The following is a 20,652-nucleotide window of genomic DNA, read 5'->3' on the forward strand; positions in this document are numbered from 1 at the left end:
AGTTTCTACTTTTAAAGCTGAATTTCATGCAGGAGGAAAAAAAAAATCTTTAAAGGTCCATCCTTACCCGTTGGCATGTACAATTACACAGTTTCCAGTTGTGACCCGACTACAACTATTGAACACCCTAAAGCAAATACCCGTCAACCTGTCTACAGCTAGTGAACAGCCCTAAGCAATACCCGCATGGCATATCCGGCAACAGTAAATTCCCATAAGAATCATGGGAAATGTAGGTCATAATTCCTCCTCAGAAACACATCGGATGTGACAAATGGTGCCTGCTTTGACTCTTCCCCTGGTGCCCGGGCACTGTAAACTATGCAGAAGGAGCTGATGACATCACAAAAGAAAGTTTGTCATTAAAATCAAAACGTAAGGCTTTATTTGGGAAAACTTAAAAGAGTTTTTATTGCCCTGGGGGAAAGGGAGCTAAGGTGGCCATGACCCTGGAGTTCAGCTTTAAAGCCAATCTCCAGCCATACCTTTTTCTGGCCCATCTGCTTCTACCTCTGGTGCTCGGTTGAATACTGTCCTGGTCTTTATTTTTGTTCCCCTCCCTAATGGGTTTAGAATTTTCATTGAAGGGCACTACAGCAGGTATGCTTCCTGTCTGTGTGACAACCAGCCTTCCACAATACTCACTGGTTGCCATGGACACACCCTCTGCGCTACAGGGGGTATCAGTTGCTGTTGCTGCATCTTATGTGGTGCACACAACTTCCATAGAGTGTTTGTCCTGGTGAACATTGTCAGTGGGATTAAGAAATTCTAAAAAATTCACCACAATAGTACAGGAAATCAAGGGAAATATCCCCAATAGGACACAGATGGAAAAAAACCTGATGGGGGTTATAAATGATCTATTAGATCATTAGATATATGTTAATGCAGCACCAGATCAGCTTATCTTCAGAAAACAATTCAGTATAGTCCACCTAATAAAAAATATGTGGGCAGCCATTTTTGGCCTTCTGAAAATGTTAGTTGCCTGGCCCTGTGTGGCTCTGAGCCAGAACAGGAATTCAGCAAATGCTGTCACAATGGACTAGTTTGAACATGTCCAAACCCAGCCTGCCGAGGCACAGAGAAATGCTTACATTCTGTAGCACCCCTGCTGAATTGTACAGGGCTTATAATGGTCCATTTCTAGGTGAAGCCATTATGCTCAACACCCAGGCTCATTACACATGATATTTCATCAGTCAGTGAATGAGTCTGCATCTGAGGTTTGCACTTATTTTGAGGAAACTGCTTAGTATGGTGAGAGTGGGAACTAAAATTATGCCTATAGTTTAAAGCTAAAAATTAAAGCTAAAAAACATTACAAACAACACACTGAAATGTTCTTCATAACTAGTTTCCTACAAATAATTTTGTAGCCGATTGATGAGGCTAATGAAACAAACAATAGGCTGACCTTTTGTACTTCCTCTGTCAAGGCTTTCCCAACCTATTATCTGCATTCACACCTTAGTGCTATAAACCAGTAGTAACAGACACAAATGTGGGAATACAGTAGCTTTTGTATGACTTTAGCAACTCAAGAACAAATGGGAATCACATACCAAACTGCATTTCTAGTAGTATGTTCAAACAGCCCCAGCATGGGCACATTTCTGGCTCAAGACAAATATCTATGAGTACAACTGCAATTTCTGTAATCAATGGCCACTCACATTAAATGGTTCATACAACTGTGATCATACGATTGGCCTTTTCAGTAACAGTAACAGCTAAATCAGACATAGTAGTTAGTAGTTACATGTGTTGCCACCTTGAATATGTTTCCTCATTCTTACCAAGCAACTGTAATTGAGCAATGATAAGAAATGAGTACTGTTGATGATTTACGTTTTGCCACTGAATCAAACATGACAGCAAGAAACATAGTCACCAGTAACTTTCTCAAGCTTAAGGTGGGCCCAACTGATATTCCAATATTCTGAAAGATCTATGTGAGCTTGGAGTGGTAGCTATTTTTATAATCCACACAGGGACCATGGGGAATAAAAGCAGCCACCCTCAAGAACACAGTACTAACACAGTAAAGGAAGGTCTGAAAAGTTCCACAATGCACAGCCCAGTGCCTTTGTATCCAGCAACGCATGTTATAGAAAAGTAAACTAACACAACCACCATGTCAAAAATGGAAAACTGCAATATACATTTTGGCTTTGGATTTATACAGTATATACTTTAAGTTTAGTTTGAACAACAACATGTTTTTCTTCCATATGAAAACTCATTAGCATCTAACTATTTATTCCAGTAAATTCTTTTTCACTTGGACATTTAACCTAAAACGGTTTTAAATTAAATTAGGCCAAATAGTTTTGCTTTTTCATGGAATGCCAGACACTCTATTTTCCAGCTTTTTTCACTTATTTTTAACACAGCGTTTTTATTTTTCCTTGAGCACGGCCTGATAAAAAAAGACAATTATAACACACGTATGGTCCACTTACAAGCTGGATGTGTAAAAAAAAAATCAAATATTGTTTTCTGTTTATTGCACATACACAGGTTGCTTTATATAGCATTTTATTATACTAAACTGGGGTGGCTAGGGAAAAATACCACCACATGATTCCAGCATCCTTGGAACAATAGCAAGGCCCCATTTGTCAAGACCATCCTACATGGGTACTTATCTGGTATAAGTGAGCAGATATGATAAGTAGGTGGGCAAAATATATACCTACAGCTCTAGTTCCCAATAAAATCTGGGGCCTACGCGTAAGAGGACAATTCCACGTTTTCAGAATAATTCACAAAGGAGTCGTTTTTTAAAGAGGTTCCCTTTACTACCACATTTAGTTTAGCAATAAAGTCAAGTGTGATATTTCAATGCTGTGTTGATGGTAGCACATTGGATTATTTGGCATTACATGCCATTTTAATAACTCTCAAGGCTTCTGCTTGTCCATCTCTGGACCTGCTGAGGCCATTATCAGGGTATTACATAATTTTTGTGAAGTATAAATGTTTCTGATATTATGTTGGTAAACATATTGGTCAGATACATATTCTACACACCATCTATGTACTCGTCTTTATAATATAATGCTCAAAATAGCTAATTTATCATGATAAAAAAAACATTCCTGGATTAAAGCATTTCTGGCATCAATAAAACAAAAGCTGTCATCCAGCCTCCTACATGATACAAGAAATCAAACAGCAGAGCAGGTGTCCCTTGTAAGACAACAGTGCTAGGACAGATACCCCATCACTCCTGCCTTTCTAAATATGTCATAATGATGTTATATACACATATTTTGGAGCTGTGTTCCTAAGATAATGACATGCCATATTTATGAACTATAAAATGCTGAAAGACTTAATCTGTTTGGAAATGTAGCTGGGTGCTGGCTATTTGCTTGAACAGCCTGCAACATACTACAGCTCTCAACATTTCCAAAGTGAACCATTAGCACAAGTAGGTTGGTGCAGAGAGCAATGACCTACCATAAACCCCCCTAATGCTAACCCTCCATAACATTAACACTAACCAGTTTTGTATCCCTAACACCAACCATTCATGTAACCCTAACACAATTCCTCCCACTAAACTTTAACCCTAAGGCCAGCTTCACACCTATGCATCGCATAGGCACAGTTATGCACACATCACAACATAGTGTGTTGCAATGCCATTCACTTTGACAAATTCACTCTGTTGTAGCATACTGCCATGCATGATAACGCACTACTGTCGAAAAAATAGTCTAGGTGTGTTTTCTGTCAATTGGAAGCCCACTCAAATTCATGCCCATTCAAGCCCATTCAAAACATACCCTACTGTAATGGTAATCATCTCTGTAATTTTAATCAGAACACTAACCGTAATGCTAACCTCCAGTAACTGTAACCCTAACAGAGTGCCTAATCCCTTATTTGCATAGTCGTCTGTCTTGAATTGGGATTGTATGCATGGAAAATAATTGATCTTTGACCTACAAAGATCAGTTTGTTTGACTCTTCAGTTTGAGATCACTCTTTACCATGCTCTGGCACAGTTTAGCTTACCATGACCTGGCCCGCTTGAAAGAGGTGATTTGGGGCACGGTTCAGTTGTAATACTGCACAGTATGCATATATGTGATTGCTAAACGTGCCCGAGGACGGAACTTGAACAATGGAGCCGATTACATCCATCTGTGCCCACCCAGGTAGTAAGGCTACAGATGACGTAAGCATACTCCGGAACTGGACAGTGTGAACACAGGAAGCGCGCTCGGTCGGATCACAACGTAAGTGCAGATCAGCGGGGGAGTGTGGACAATCGTGCTTGGGCATGGTACAAGGCAACCATGCCTAGTGTGAGTACACCCTAAATTAAGCTGGTTACACACGGTCATATTTTTATCATGTAGCCTCAAATGACAGATTCCTCTAGCCACATTAATAGCATGGATGAACGAATCTCCTGCTGTGTACATTGTATTCTGACAGGGGCACCAGCTTCTGTCAGAATACCCAAACAGCACTGAGCACTGCTCAGCTGGTGATTTTCCAGCATGTCCCTTCGAATGATCGACTTCTGTTAAGGGGATTGGGTCACCCAGAGGTCGAAATTTTCTCTGTGTGTACCCAGCTTTAGAAACTGACGGAAACAGACTTAGAGTCTATGTTGTGATCTTTGAGTTACAAACACCTAGAGAGAGGTGATGGATAGCTTGTTTTAAAACTCTTTTACTGCTTGCTGAGATGTAAATGATGTAATGTCCATAGTCTGGGGACAGGTACAATTTAACTAGGTGACATTACATTAGGAATTTTAATTTTCAATGTGTAGAATGTTGAATCCTCTTATCTCCTATAACTTTGCAGAACATTGTAAATTACAAAGTACTAGTTAACGGGGTGTACACATAAACTGTTGGATATTGCAGTATGCAGCAGTTTGCAATATCAGTATTTTAAGTAATTTAAGATACTTAGAACTTAGACTTATGGAATGTCAATGTTACATGCTTCATAGATACCAGCGAGCTCGGCAGTGAACTACACATGACCAATTCATCAAGATGTATATGTGAGCTCTGGAGGAGTTTATACATCCTTTAGAGTTATTTTGATAATATCTTCTCATGTCAGAGAAGAGATATGCGCACCTGACTGCAGCTGTTGCCGATCAAGTATTATGTTGCTATCATTTACTGCATCTCTCCATGGTACATTCTTGGACAAAATGCATGTACTGGATGGGAATGTGGTTACAATTCAACATTGTTTTAGGTAAGTTCTGACATAAGCTATGCTTACATTCTGACAGATTTCTCTCCACATTAGTTCCAATGTTTTCATAGAATTCCTTAGATCCATTTCCAGACTCAAAATGCATGAAGCTGTATTAACCACACACCTCAAGCTATACCACAAAAAAAACCTCTCCCTAGGCCAATAAAATAGCAGTTGTTCAGCAAAGAGCGCATTATATTTTGTAGTATTATGAAATGGGTTGTGACAAGCTAGATCTAGAAGTGCACCTTCCGATTTTTTTTTACTCCAACTCTTGGCATGATGCTAAGTGATTAGGGAGCATATAGGAAGCCTGGAAGAGAAAGGAAAATGTGCATTTTTTTTTTTTGCATCAGAGCCAGTAAAGCATCAGTAGATGATGGGTTCAATGCTCTGGCTCCTCCAGATTCTCCCTACAAATGTGGTGACTTCACTTGTATTTCATTGAGATTGTGACAGACAGGACTTGTAGTGTCCTTCTTCAAAGATCCTGTCAAAGGAAATGCAACGCAAAACTGCACGACTTGCCGGCCGTGTTTCGGGTGCCATTACAAATGAATGGCACTGCAAGGGCATTTTCGCGTTTGTGCACGTTTCCGTGGCAATCACAGTGAGTTCTCAGAACACACAGGTGTGAACCAAGTCTAAATCTGGCCATACACAATGCAAATTTCAGCCAGTTTTTGGTGAAGTGGCTGAAATTCGCAAAATGGCTGCTGATCAGAAGATCGAAGGAGCCGGTTGGAAAATCCTCAGCCGAATGGAGCTTGCAGCCAGTTGGAAGCTGCAAGCTCCATTCAGGTATTCTGACAGCGGCCACTGGAATACAATGAAAACAGTGGGGATTCTTCCATCCACGCTCATAAATGTCGCTGGAGGAATCTGTTCTATTTTCTTTCTTCAGAAAACATAACGGTGTATGACTAGCTTAAAGCATCCCTTGTGTAGACATTCAAAAGCCCTGAGACTGCTGCTGGGTGCCACCATCTTGAATTTGATGTCAGCAACCTCAGAGCGGTCGCTCAAGTGACAGTCTATAATAGAGGTGGGCAAACTCCAGCCCCCGAGCGGCTGAGGAACAACAAATGCCATTAGCCGTTTGAAGACTCTGACAACCACAGCCATGACTCCCAGAAGCAGATACATGATGGGATTTATAGTTTCACCTCATCTGGAGGGCCAGGTAGTATCTACCCATGCCCTATAATATTCCCCATCACTCGTTCTCCAGCAGCTACATAAACGTTTATGTAGGGAGGGTGAAGGGATGGGCAGAGGAGCTGGGCCAGCACAGAGCATAATTAGATACTCCCAGAAGAGAAGAGGGCTGTGACATGCAAGGAGGAAGGGGGACGTGCTAAGGAATTGAATAGTCACATTTTCTAGCAAATTTACAGCAGAACTCCGGGCAAATAAAATCTTAATCCTTGTAGTGGGGTTACATCCTCACGGCAAGGGTTAAGTGCTTGTTTTATCTAGGGAGGTAAACTATAAAAAAGTTATACTCACCCGAACCACAATTCCAGTTTGCTCTTAGACCCTTCAGCCTCACTCCACCTCTGCTCCAATGTTCTAAGGTCCTGTGAGTCATCACCTTCTATACAGGGTAAAGGATGTAAGGATGCTGAGGGATATACCATTGCTGCAGAGAGGTGAAGGGAGCGATGATTGTGGTTTGGGTGGGTATAACTGTTATTTTAGCTTCCTAGACAAAAGAAGCACTTAACCCTTGCAGTGCAGGGTAGCTCCACTGCAAGGGTTAAGATTTAATTGGCTTCAAGTTCCTCTATAAAAGCATACTGCAAGTGAATAAAAAACTATTTATGGAAATGAAAAACACTACAAGTAAGCTTTTATGCAATACGTTTTTTCCTTTATGTTTTACTCAGTCATTGTTCCCTCTGCTCTTTGCCTTATTAAATGAGCTTTACCGAGTACAATGAGGGTCAGAGTTTATAATCTGCAGCAATTTACTTGCTTTTCATATGTTTATGTCAGCTTTCCAGCTATGTGTCATTTGCTTTGCTTCATCGGTTATTACAACAGTTCGATGAGGAGGGATTTTTCCTGTGGACGTTTCACAAACATTTCTTACATCAGCAACATTTTTTAACTGTGGCAGCAATTTGCAGATCTGACAGTATGTGATTTACCAGAACATCTTTATAAGATCTGTAATAGACGGAGGCATTTCTAAGTCACACTAACCTGGAAGATCCCACAAAAAACCCCAACCAAATCCAATTTAATTGTGCTTGCTAGAATCGCTGTTACTGTGGGAATGTTCAATGTAAGGATTCATAACTGAGGTGCGTACTCATGTAAGTCCAATTTTAAAAAGGTAAATCTTACTAATGCAAAATGACATTTGTTATTGTTAATCACAACAGCCACAATAGTAAGAACACCCACCCGGCTGTAAGTTACTTGCAGTCACAAAGTGCACGATTCCGCACAGATTGCCGCCCGGTCAGGAGTCGCCAAGGTGTGAACCGATCGCGCTCTGGGTGTCATTATTTTCTAATGGCAGCCCAGTCGAGCTGGGCGGATCGCGCGGTTTCCTGCCACGATTCCGCCCATGCTTCCGATCACAAACAGCTAACACAGCCGTGCACGTGTATCGCAACAAAAAGGTACTGGTACCTTTTTTCTGCGATTGCCACGCGAATGTCACCGCATTGAAATCAATGGGGCCAAGCGGCAATCGCTGCCTGCATTGTACAGGACCGCACGACACCCGGGACGCGCGCCCTGGGTTTTGTGCGGTGTAGTGTAGCCTTAGGGCCAGTTCACACCAAATCAGAAGGAAATCGCAAGTCAATGGAGGGTCTGTTGACTTGCAATTTCAACTTCCATTGACCTATGTTCCATTGCGTTTTTTTTTCCTCTTTGCCGATCTTTATTTTATTTAATTAGACAAACATCTATGTATTTTTTTAACTTCCAGTCCATTGCGTTACGATTACATCGGTTTTTGTCCCATTACGTTGCGCTGGAAAAAAGTAGGGCATGTTCTACTTTTTTTTCATCGCACTGTAACAGAACACACCAGATCGCAGTAATGTTAACTGGTCCCATTCACACCCATACATTTTTCAGTGCCCTTGCATTAGCATCCATTAAAAAACATATCGCAACGCAATGGATCTCATGTGAATGGGCCTTGTCTGGCTGTCATGCAGATGGAATGGCTTCAATACATTCTAAAGCTGCCCATACACTGGCCGAATTTTAAACATTTGAGCTATGGTTGGCATAGTTTTCAATCAACTTTTGTTGAAACAGCCAGGTAGAAAATTGTGCTGAATAGTCCAATCAACTACAGTCACTCTTTATGTATTCTGACAGCTGTGCATGCCAACTGTCAGAATATAATAGCCCGCTGGGGGGGGGGTCAAGAGACAGAACGGGAAAAAAATGCCAGTGTATGGCCAGCTTCTGCCTCTGACCTAAAAGTATGTAAATCACTGGTAAACTCCCTTTGACTTAACTTGCTGCTTGCTCATTCAGGGTTAATGACTTAGACAGTACCAAAGCCAAAGGAACAGCATGGCAATGGCAACAGGTATGGCAAAGACTTCCATAATTTTCTTTTAGAAGAAACCTGTACTGAAAGAATATGGAGGCTGCCATCACCAATCTCTCCTTTGAAAACATGAGTTAATTTGTCGCCATCCTAAATCAGTGGCTTCAATACTTTCTGAGACATTGACCATGAACAAGCAGGCAGGTCAAAGAGAATAAAAGTCAGATTTCCTGAACTGTGTACTTTTTCTTGGTTAGAAAGAGCTGAAGTGATTCGATCAGCATAGCAGCCAGACAATCAGAAAGGGAGGTCAACAATGACAAGCTGCATGTTCTCTTACTATGTCTGATTTTCAGGTCAGGGACTTAGAAAGCCAGAGACAGCCAGGCAACTATTCTTAGAAAAAGGCCCTTGTAGTTCTCAGTTCAGGTTTCCTATATTGGCTACGTAAGACTCTATGAATGCTTTGTAAAGTTTTACTGAGACCCTGTTACTGTTACCCTATTGGAATCTGAGTCATGATAACTGGAAGGAAAATGGAAATGTTAATCTTGGCATCCCATTTTCAGCTGCAGTAATTCTAGAACTGAATAGAAAACTGATGCAATCATCTGATTAGTTGTTACATCTCTTTAAACTTCTTCCATTTTTTTAGGGGGTTGGTGCTCTCTTCCAACCTGGTTGGTTTTTAATGGTATCCTACTGTTAACCCCTGAGGTGTCCTCAGTACTAACACCCATTCATTTTATTTCCATTCATTTCCCATATGCCTATAATGTCAACATATTGCTTTACAGAGTACACAGACCATTCACATCAGTTCCTGTCACTGAAGAAGCTTGAAATGTAATATCCTTGCACAGCCATACAAACACAGATACTCTAGATCAGGGATGGCCAAACTGCGGCTCTTCAGCTGTTGTGGAACTACGAATCCCATGAGGTTTTGCAAGATTCTCACAGCCACAGACATGACTCCTGGAGAGAGATGCTTCATGGGATTTGTAGTTTCACCACAGCTGGAGGGCCGGAGTTTGGCCATCCCTGCTCTAGATCAAGGAGTTCTCAACCTTTTTTCGGTCATGGCACCCTTTAAAAGTATGCAAAAAAGTAGCCTAGATAGGGGTCCGGTAAGAATTTTAAGGGGGGACCCTATGCAACAATGCCTCACAAAAAATGGCGGCAAAAGGGACCCAAGGGTGCCATGGTTGAGAAAGGCTGCTCTAGATTAGGGGTTCTTAAAATGTATGTACAGCCAAAACTTTCTTTATTGCCTGGAGATACACTTTAAAGAAGAACAATGGGTAAAAATGTTATTAACCTGCACTGCAAGGGTTCAGTGCTCGTCTTTGCCTAGGATCAAAAGTAACAAAGTTATATTTACCCGATCCGATGACAGTGCTCCCTTCTTCCTGTAGGGCGGATCCCGACGTCCATGTCGGGATGCGCTCCGGCTGCGGCGTCTCAGTATACCGTGAGTTCCTAACTACTGTATCTATACATAAAGTTAAACCAAACTGTGAGGTGATGATGATGATGATTTTCAGAGTTTGGTGAAGAGGGCATAGAGACATTTTGGGGTCTGCAATCATAAATAAGATTAAGAACGCCTGCTTTATGGCCTTGTTAACCTTCGTTGTTTGAATCATTACAGGAAACTGGAGAACCCAAACAAACCTACATAAGCATACACAGAATATACAAACTGTGTGCAGACATTGTGACAAGTGGAAATTGATCCCAGAGCTGCAGACATGGCCACCGCGTTCTTTTGTGCATTTTTTGGTGGGGTGGGTAAAACAATTCTTCAGTTGTTAAATCACTTCCTAACGTCCGACTACTGCCATATACCTCCGGGTAGTGTTGGTACTGAAAAAACACATGCTCCCTTAGAACAAAGTTCATTCATCCAATTTGTTAAATTCAGCTCCACTGACTTACTTTGTATAATTAATTACCCCCCTAATCATTGTAATACACATTTCAATGAATGCTTCCTCTGCCTATCCTCCCATCCATGTTCATTGTGTAATCAGGACAAAGAACGGAAAGTAATACTTTTTTATTCAACAACTAATAGCCCTGGTCTTGAAACAATTAGCCTTTCCTGTTTTCATTCCATATGTAGTGGCTCTGATAGTATTTATGTCTTTATGAAAGTGCAGGAAACATTTGAGAATGTTTGCCACAGGTTGCAATCAAGAATCAGAACACTGGCTTTGTGTTTGAGAACAAAATCCACCATCTGATTAAATCTATATTATAGCTGTCCATTTAAGATAGTAGTGATTAGCAGATGGCCTCGCCTCATCATCCCGCGTGTCCGCTTGTCTTAGTTACACTACTGGAAGTAGTAAAGAGTAGTATGTGGGTTGGATAATAAAGAAGCAGGCATGTTAGTTACATGGCTACATAGATGATAAGGTTGAAGAAAGACAGATCCATTCAGTTCAACTTATGTGCATGTGTGTGATTTAGAGCCTCCAACGATCCCTACAGCCCTGTATTCTATGCTCCCTAAGGAAGACATCTAAATATTTTGAATTTGTCAACACTCTCAACTAATACAGTACAACTGTCTGAGGAAGGGAGCACCCCATTTTCGCTGTTCTAACAGTAAAGAACTCCTTCTGCAATCTATAGTTAAATCTTATTTTGACATTTAAAATTATTTTGACCCTTAGTGGCCACATTTCTTCTTCAGGGACTTTTGTAATATGGTGCTAAGGTCCCTGAACTAGGTACTATGCAGTTGTGTAACAATAGCCAATGCAGCCCACACAGCTGCTATGAGGCCTGGGATAGGAGGGGGCCCCATTACAGGAGCTGATATGCAGGGGCGTCCCGAGGCTGGGTGACACCCGGAGCGGTGTCCGAGTGTCCCCCCGCCAAGACGTCACCGCGCACGCGCAGCCGTATTCTGATACCTGCCGGCGGCCATCTTGGTGATGGACACCGGCAGAGAGAGGAGGAGACAGTCACCCCTCCTCTCTCCGGACACTGTCGGGCGTTTGGTCCATGACCAAGTGCCCGACTTTTCAAGAGGGGGGTGACACCAAAATGACTGTAAGTCATTTTGGTGTCACCCCTCCAATGGTGTCACCCGGGTGCGGGCCACACCCCTCGCACCCTCCGTGTGACGCCACTGCTGATATGGAAAACTAAATTGTGAGGTTTCCAGTATAGAAGGACTGGAGGGTGTTCAGGGTGCTGAAGACTCAGGATGTTCTAGTCATTGTTCCCACTCTGTGCAGTAAGAAGCATTTGCATATCTATCTTAGCGGTGCAGATTTATTGCCCACTAAACTTTTGCTATAGACTGAAAGGAACACCATATGATTAATGCAGTCACAAATACCAGAGTTTCACTTCTGTTAAAACCTTATAAGGCTTACATTTGTGGTTCTCGAAAAACATTTATTGAAGCTAGATTTTAGAGAAGTTTGTATTAATGTGTGCAAAAGCATTCATATCTTTTTCATAATATAAAATATTATTATGGTTGTTATTATAATTAGTACTACTATAACTTTTATCCCCAGCACTGCTCCCTAGTAGTGTACTAACTATGCTGACAGGTCTCCTTCTGCCTATCCTTGATACATTCATTCTTAATACTTCATATTAGGATCAATGACACATATTGCCACAGTTGACACAACCAACTGCTATAGAGAGAGTTAGCTAGGGAGCCCCAAAGTTTTACACTGGGGCCCCATAATTTGTAGTTACGTCATTAGCACTATGGTACTCAGGGCTGGATTAAGAGCATCATGGGCCTGGTACTGTCGGTCGGACAGATGGGAAATGCAGATGGGAAATAAAAAAAGATATACTCACTTGAACCTCACAGCTTTTGGACCGGTCCCTTGAGCCGCACTTTTCCTCCACTCTGGCTGTCTAAGGTTCTGTGAGACATTACGTTCTGTACAGTGTATTGGCAGTGGGGACACCGAGGGACATTCTATCACTGGTGCAGAGCAAGAGACTGGCTGGAGAGACAGGTCTAGGAGGTTAAGGTGAGTATAACTTTTCACCCTTGTGTGTGCCTCCACAAATATACAGACACAGCTAATCAAGCTACTTCCCGCCCCCTGGCACCATTTCCTCCCTCCTCAAAGCTAGTAGATACACAGAATATACAAACTGTGTGCAGACATTGTGACAAGTGGAAATTGATCCCAGAGCTGCAGACATGGCCACCGCATTCTTTTGTGCATTTTTTGGTGGGGTGAGTAAGACAATTCTTCAGTTGTTAAATCACTTCCTAACTTCCGACTACTGCTAGGTGGCGCAGGAGCTGAGACCTGCAGCTCCAGTGCTCACCTGCAGGTGTTTCCCAGCTGCCAGTACTTAGCCATCACCTGGTGCTTCCTGGGAGGATATTTCAACCCTCCCTGCAGTCAGGATGATGGCTCAGTATCGTTTCCAGTTTCCTGAAACTTGAACCCTGAGTCCCCAGTTCCGGTGAACCCTGCTTTCCGTCCAGAGTCCTGTTACCAGTTCTGTACCCTGTTTGTGTCCCGAGCCCGGTTACCCATTTGCAGGCCTAGATACCTCTTGTTGCCATTACCTGCCTTTCCTCTTGTTGCCATTACCTGCTTGTCCTCTTGTTGCCATTACCTGCCTTTCCTCCTGTTGCCATTACCTGCTTGTCCTCCTGTTGCCATTACTTGCTAGTAGTCTGGTTGATGCTTATTTATGTTTGCTTTTGGGTGTTGTTTAGTTTGCTGTTGATTAAACTGTATATAAAACATTCTGCCCAGTCCGGTGTGGTCATAAGTGTTTGGTCTGCCTGTGTGGGTACCTGCTCAGGTGTGGGGTCACCTGTGCCGGTATCCCTGACACAATGTTTGCTGGGCAATGTATATTTGTATGATCTGGATTCATTATTGAAAACAAGTTTGAGTGTTAAATACTACTTTAAGCCCTCATTCACACATACAATTTAGGTGCATTTAGGGATTCCTGCGTCAGGAACTTGCGATTTCCCGCAGCAGGAATCTCAAATCTGCCAGCATGTGTCACCCGTTTAAATTAATGATTGGGTGACAGTGGCGGTATTTGAAAGTGTCAGAATGCTGGTACACTGTATGTAGTTGTACTGTTTACAGCCTACGGGTACATTGAGAAACATAGTTGAATGATAAAGCCAATGAAACTACAAATATGTTATAGATTAAATGTGCAAATTAAGGAGGTCATACAAATAATGTACATTATGAATCATAGTTACTAATTTTCTTAAACAGTGATTTATAGTGCTCAGCTTTTGATTCTAGTTCCCAAATGGTTACTTAGATTTTCAGGTATGACTTTGTTTTTCATTGCGGTTTATTGGGGGGTCACATGACTTGGTCTCTAATAACTAATAATAGTGCCCTGATTTAGAAAGGTTAGAGGTATTTACTCTAGGAAGCCTGATTAGCTATACTTCTGTCTTGTTCTGCATAATTCATCATTCATACATTTCTGGAATGTGTATTATTTCAAGTATTCTCAAACTTGAATTCAAATTTGTATATTTCCAGGACTCGTCAGACAGCTTCTTCCTCTTCACAAGTGTTGGAGATCCTGCATAGGCCTCTGTTGGATCCAAGCCCGGTGGAGTCAGAGGAAGGAGGAGGCAGACAAGTCGTGCACAGAATGGGAATTTAAACCAGCTGATCAGGGACATGAAGGTAAAAATTATTGATATAGAACATTAACTTAACCCTTAGAGTTCCCAGTTCCCTAAAACCTGCCAGGTGTACTCTAAGGGTCTAACCACCCAAAAATCTCACAGCTGCTAGCAAAAAAGCAAAAGATATTTTCTTGTACATATAGCCAAAGTTTGTCTCAATTTTGGATAGTGTAAGAAAGGATTAGAACCCCTGCTGAAGTATTTTCTTCTTTTTTGCTATCTGGTTCCTCGCAATACAGACTTACACTATTTATCTTGAGTTACCATAGTCATTATTATAGGAAACGATCGGAAATCCAAGATTTTCTAGTTCTCATCAGAACAGCAAGGTAAATCTTCCAATAGAACACCTGATCTGGTTAGAACTAAAAGGTGAATGTTCCTCTCTTTCTATGGATTTTCTCTCACTTCCTGTTGCGTGTTTGGGAGTACTGTAAACACTTCCCAATGAGACACAGACACCAAAGATAACTGACAGAGGCTTTGACCCTTCCCTATTCCAGCTAAAACTAAGGTTTGGGCAATAGATGCACTTTAACTCTCTCTCAAGGATTCCACAGATTAGATATTCCTACCAGACTCTCCAGTTATAGTGAAGTGCCAAAGTCATTACAAAACACTATAATGATATTAATTGTGGACTGCAAGCGAGTGACCATTGGAAATATTTTCTGGTTGACTTTGCCTTAATTTTAATATACTTTGATTTTCTAAACTGGGATGTTTTCAGATGTGCGTGCATGTGTATTTTTAATTCCTTTTTAGCCAATCAACTAGTAATTGATCATTTCTAATTTTGCCTGTCTCAGTTGTCCTGTAAGTAATCTACATTACAGTTCACAGATGTTTCAAAGTGTGTGCTTAGGTGTTCAAACAGCTTCCCATTGAAATAATGCTTTTACAGCAGCTCCAGACCAGGTGTCTTTTTGGGAATGGAATCTAGTGAATCCCTCTCCATTGATTTGAGGTGCAACTTTTACGGCTCATGCAGACATCTGTAGCAAACTGCAATGTCTCAATGCAGGGAATCTGCAAGTCAAGTTTCAATTTCCACTAAAGTCAACTGTTGTGGATTACATAACTTCATAGAAATTCAATGCATTTTTAGAGAATCCTTTTTTTTTGTAGTGTTTACTCATACATTGCTTCCTCATAGGAATTAATACAAATGAACTGAATTGCAGTATATGTGCATTTAGAAGACTGATAGGGAAGGATTACATATTTTTCTTCATTAGCACCATGACTAACACAAAATACTGGCAGAATTTTTTTTTAATATAAACCAGGGGCATCTCTCTTTTCGCACACCCTAAGGCGGGGGGTGTTAGCAGCACATGTTCCCAGATAGCAAGCAATTGAGCTGCAAGTTTGAAAATGACTTGCTAAACTATTGCAGACTTGCCAAGCTTCACAATTTTGTTGCAGACATCAAGTCTGCATTGCAAGTCTCCAGACCAGCGAGCTTGCAGAGCTCTTGCTAAGACCTGCAGGACTCTTGCTGTAGACTTGCCAAGCAAATTTGCTACAAATTCAAAAAGTGTCAACTAGAACTTGTGCTGCAAGTGTTCTGCAAGTCTACAACTTGCCAGGAATGTGTGCAGCAAGTTAACAAAATTACAATTTCACGCCGCCACAAGTTTGTAGCAAGTTATCCTTGCTATCTGGGTTACTGGGGGGTGTTTTGGTTGGCTGGGGTGTTACCGGGGGTTTGTGTAGGAGGGGGTGCACGGTCCAGCTCACTGACATCACTGGTTGCTAGGAACTGGGCGGGACGCCAGCCACAGCATCCCGCTCAGCTCCTGGCAACCAGGGACATTAGTGAGCTGGGCGGGACACCGGCCAGAGAGTCACAGGTTGCTAAGAGCTCTTAGCAAACTGGGATGCTCTAGCCAGAAAGGGGCAAGCTTTTCTACCTCAGGCTGCCTCATTACAGGCCCTGATATAAACAATTCAAAGTGTGGTTAGATCCTATCTTCTCCTAATGGGAATCTGTCTGTCAGGGCAAAGTGATATGTTCCCCTAATAGGGCACCCCCACCTACTGATACTTACCTTCTTCACACTAACCTACTGCCCTGGTTATCTGCAGAAGCTATGAGTCTACTCCCTGTGTAAGCTGCATGTCAGTCTGTGTCGGAGCTTAAAGACGGTCTCTCCTCCCCCCTGATGATCGTGTTTGGGCCTGGTGATTGGCTGCTCAGGCCTAAGTATTGCATCCTGGGAAGAAGGAAAGAAGGTCACATGCACCTATATACCAGAGAGCACTGTGTATTGCCAGAGGATCCCAGAGTAGAACTGTGGGGAGGTGTTAGTGGATGGGTGCCCCATCAAGAAACCAGGTCTCTTTGCCCTGAATGGTTGGCTGTCATGCTTATAAAATGGCATCAATACATTCTGAAGCACTGACCCCGAACGAGTATGCAGATCAAGTGTTTTGACTTCACCTGCTACATGCTTGTTCTGGATTATTGCCTCTGAGACAGAGGCAGCCAGGCAACTTGTATTCTTAGGAGGTCAGCAAAGGCAGCCCCTCTGTTTCTTTTAGTACAGGTTATCAAGGTATAAAATGATACACTGGTTTGAACCTGACAAAATTTACAAAATGTACACTGTACAGTCAAAGTGAACTTGTGCTCCATTTTAAACATTTAAAGTGAAGGTGCACCACAAGATGCCTGCTATTACCTTTGTTAGCCCCAAAAAAGCTTCTTCTGTGGTCTCTGCTTTTGTTTCACTTTTTAATGCAGTCCAACGTTTCCTCACTTCAGACTAGGCCATGCCAACTTCCATTCAATTGTCCAATGAGACAGGCCCAGTAAACCTTCTGGTCACGGGGAATGTGGTTGGTGAAGCTTAATCATGAAGTCAGGGAAAGTCAGGCTCCAATAGTTAAGTAAAACTAAATTAGAGACAGGCACAGAAGAGGCTTTCCCGGTTAATAAAGGTAATGGAATGCACCTTTCTCTTGCCTTAGGAAAACGGTTTGCTTTTGAAGTGTAAAAAAAAAAAAAAAAAAAGAAGTACAGGTCAATTTTTACAATATACCTAAAACCAACCGGTCTTTGCCCTGTCCGTGCATTTTAAATACACATTCATTTGAACTTGATTATTTCTCTATGTGTGCTAAACATATTCAGATAGTGATCTAGCTAGCCAAATCTTCCAGATTTCTGACTAAATGCACCAATAGACATGAGTCACTTTATTCCGAAGTCCTATACCCACGCAGATGGCTGCTGTTGAAGGAAATATGTGATCAGACAGGTTAGAAAACCTTATCACATTGTTTTTTGGCCCATAGATTGTTACAATCAGATGTTCATCAAAATTCAATAAACTGGATTATTGCACATGCTGATAAAGGAGATAGGTGGCTAATCTGAATTAAAGCCAAAATGAACCTTCAGTTTAAAGCAGCTAAATACACCCCAGGTGCATCAAAACCTAAAAACTAAAGGAGTGCAAAGTCATACAGTGTGTTCTTTTTCTAAAGTTGCTTCAGCTCGAGAAGAAAAGCCTGTCTCCTGCTACCAACTGCTGAGTGGAACTCTTGCTCTCTGTGGGGAAGCAGTGGTCTCAATGCAGAGGTCTGACACGCCCCTTACTGAGTCAGACCTATAGCACTACAATCAGGAAAGCTCATGCTCCCTGCTGATTGGAGATCTCTGACTCAGCAGGGGGGCCTAATGGACCTTTCCAAAGAGATCATTGCTTCTGCCCAGAGAGCAAGGGTACCAGTCTGTAGCATGCTGGCAGGGTACAGGCTTTTCTACTGTGACTGACAGACTGTGGCTGCTCTTTAAAGAAAACAATCTGTAAAGCTGACCATACACTAAACAAATTACGGTCAGTTTTTGATAAATGGGTGGCTCTGTCGGCAGCTTTCTGCCAAACATCTTTCGATCAGAAAATTGAAGGAGCCAGGCGAACAACTGTTCTTGGATGCAGTCAATGTTCAGGTATTCTAACAACAGCACACCAGCCACTGTCAGATTTTTAGCTTGGATGAAAGATTTTGTTAATTTTTTTTTCGTTCAGCCTGCTGGCTAAGATTTAAAAAAAAAAGTATAACAGTCTATGGGCAGTTTAGGAGTTTTCACACTTTGATTATATAATTTAACGCTTAAAAATATTTTTAAAAAAGGTGTTCCTGATCAATAACATACTCTAAGAATTCAATACTGAATGAAAGTACATTTTGGCAGTCTCAAATAACGATCAAGTTCAAGTCCAAATAATGAAGAGAAATACGGAACATGTATTTTCCTGTCTGCAGCACAGCTTCTGCATAGTACTGGTGAGCAGAAACTTTGTGCTTTTATGTCATGTTGACGACTTTCTCTAAGCTGGAAAGAATTCCCCTTTCTTCTAGAGAACAGTATTGAATACACACAATTCATTCCAGTAGTGGAAATTTGGAACACGTTTCTGCTTACTTGACACAACGTGACTTCCAGAATGATTGCAATAATTGACTGATTTGCCAACTTAAAGCAGTTAAAAGTTCACTTTAGTGATTTACAATGCATGTTTGTTTCTTGTTTTATCTTTACTAAAAAGGTATTAACAACTGGTATTGATTACATTTGTGTGACTTTTATTTTGCAATATCCTAAACAGTTCTGCCCTACCAGAGGTGCCTAGTTATCAGAAGGATCATGGCTAACAAGATAGCCATGTTTTAAGGGATAGCGTACTGTAAGATGGGACCGGTCAGTCGCTACACAAAAGAATGCTTGCCATGCTACAAGAGAGAAAACACTTTCACAATAGCCCGTAAGACAGCTGAAGGCGGCCGAGCGGCTCAGCCAAGCCGAAGGCACATGCTTTGTCTCGACTGAGCTGAAGTGACAGCCGAAGTGAGGCAAATGGCCTGCCCAAGGCCGGCCGTTTGCCCCGCAAATGACAGCTGGGCGGAGCCAACCGCCCAGTTGTAATGATAGATCAGCGTCCCCAAATGACCTGGGGATGCTGATCTCTCACTAAACAATCTGTCATTAAACAATAGCAACTGGGTGAAGCCAGCGGCGACGTCACGACAAGCTCCGCCCAGTTGTTATTCATTGGCCAGGACCTGCTGGAAGACTCATGTGCAGATGCCGGCCAATAGGAAACATGTTTCTTTATTTTCATTAAACTTTTAATTTTTTTGTAATTTTCATACATTTTAAAACCATTTTTCACCTTTTTTATTTCACTTATTTTCTATTCTGCTCGGTAGTTCGGAGGTACCGAGCAGAATAGCCGATCCGAATGCTGCTCGGTGGCATTTGACTATTCACTCACTGCCTTTCAGCCCCTATGAGAATAGGGGCGAACGGCAGCAAGTGAGCTGCAGGAGCTTCAGCTCAGCCAATCCAGATGTTGGATCGGCTGAGTCGAACTCCTTCTGCACTTCGGCTCAGCCAAACACGCAGAGCATGTTCGGCTGACCGCAGGCAGCCAATGTACGGCTGATTCTAGCCGATGTATAGAGCGTTCAGCTCACTTCACTTCAGCTGGTTTATCCACTCGGCTGCCTCCGGCAGCTTTGTAAATAGCCCTCTAAATGATTTTTGAATGATTCAATACTCTCTGCTGATACCACTGCTTGTAGAAGAGAGTTGTAAATTTTACCGCTCTGACTGAGAGCAAAAAAAAGCCCCTACGCCCTTTTTGGTACAAATTTTTTCCTCCAGTTCTAGGTGGTGGCCTCTAGTTTTCTTCAGAGAGTTTACAGTAAAAAGTCTATTACTGATATTAGTTTAACCACTAAACATTTTGTACATCAAAATCATGTCTCCTTTTGACTGCCTAACTTCCAGGGTGAACACATTTAACTTTAGCAACCTTGTCTCATAGAAATGGTCCTCCAGCCCCTCAATTAGTTTTGTTGCCCTTCTCTGTACCCTCTATAGCTCCAAGGCATCATTTCTGTGGATTGGTGACCAAAATTGAACCGCATACTCAAGATGAGCCCAAATCAGCTATAAAGTGGCAAAATTATTGTTTTGCCTTTATAGTACATTCCCTTTTTAATACATGACAGTACTCTGCTAGCCTTGTTTTCTGCAGCCTGACATTGCATGCTATTGTTTAAGCTCTAGTCGACTATGACCCCCAAATCTTTTTTCACGTCTGACTTCCCTTTTGGGGACTAAATTAGGTGAACCCAGCAGTCGTCAATATAGCCACTGCTACAGGAGAGGGTATTT

At 41.9% G+C, this 20,652-nt stretch overlaps 1 protein-coding gene across 1 annotated transcript in view; it reads left to right on the plus strand.

The window, feature by feature from the left end:
* The window catches only part of LPAR1 (lysophosphatidic acid receptor 1), a 130,160-nt gene that overhangs the window by 36,880 nt on the left and 72,628 nt on the right, over nucleotides 1-20,652 (plus strand). Inside the window, exon 2 of the mRNA XM_018557227.1 lies at nucleotides 14,305-14,454. The gene's annotated coding sequence lies outside the window, so the exon portion shown is untranslated. The remainder of the gene's footprint in view (nucleotides 1-14,304; nucleotides 14,455-20,652) is intronic.

Source organism: Nanorana parkeri, unplaced genomic scaffold (assembly GCF_000935625.1).
Source record: "Nanorana parkeri isolate BGI_ZX_2015 unplaced genomic scaffold, ASM93562v1 scaffold274, whole genome shotgun sequence".
NCBI lineage: Eukaryota > Metazoa > Chordata > Amphibia > Anura > Dicroglossidae > Nanorana > Nanorana parkeri.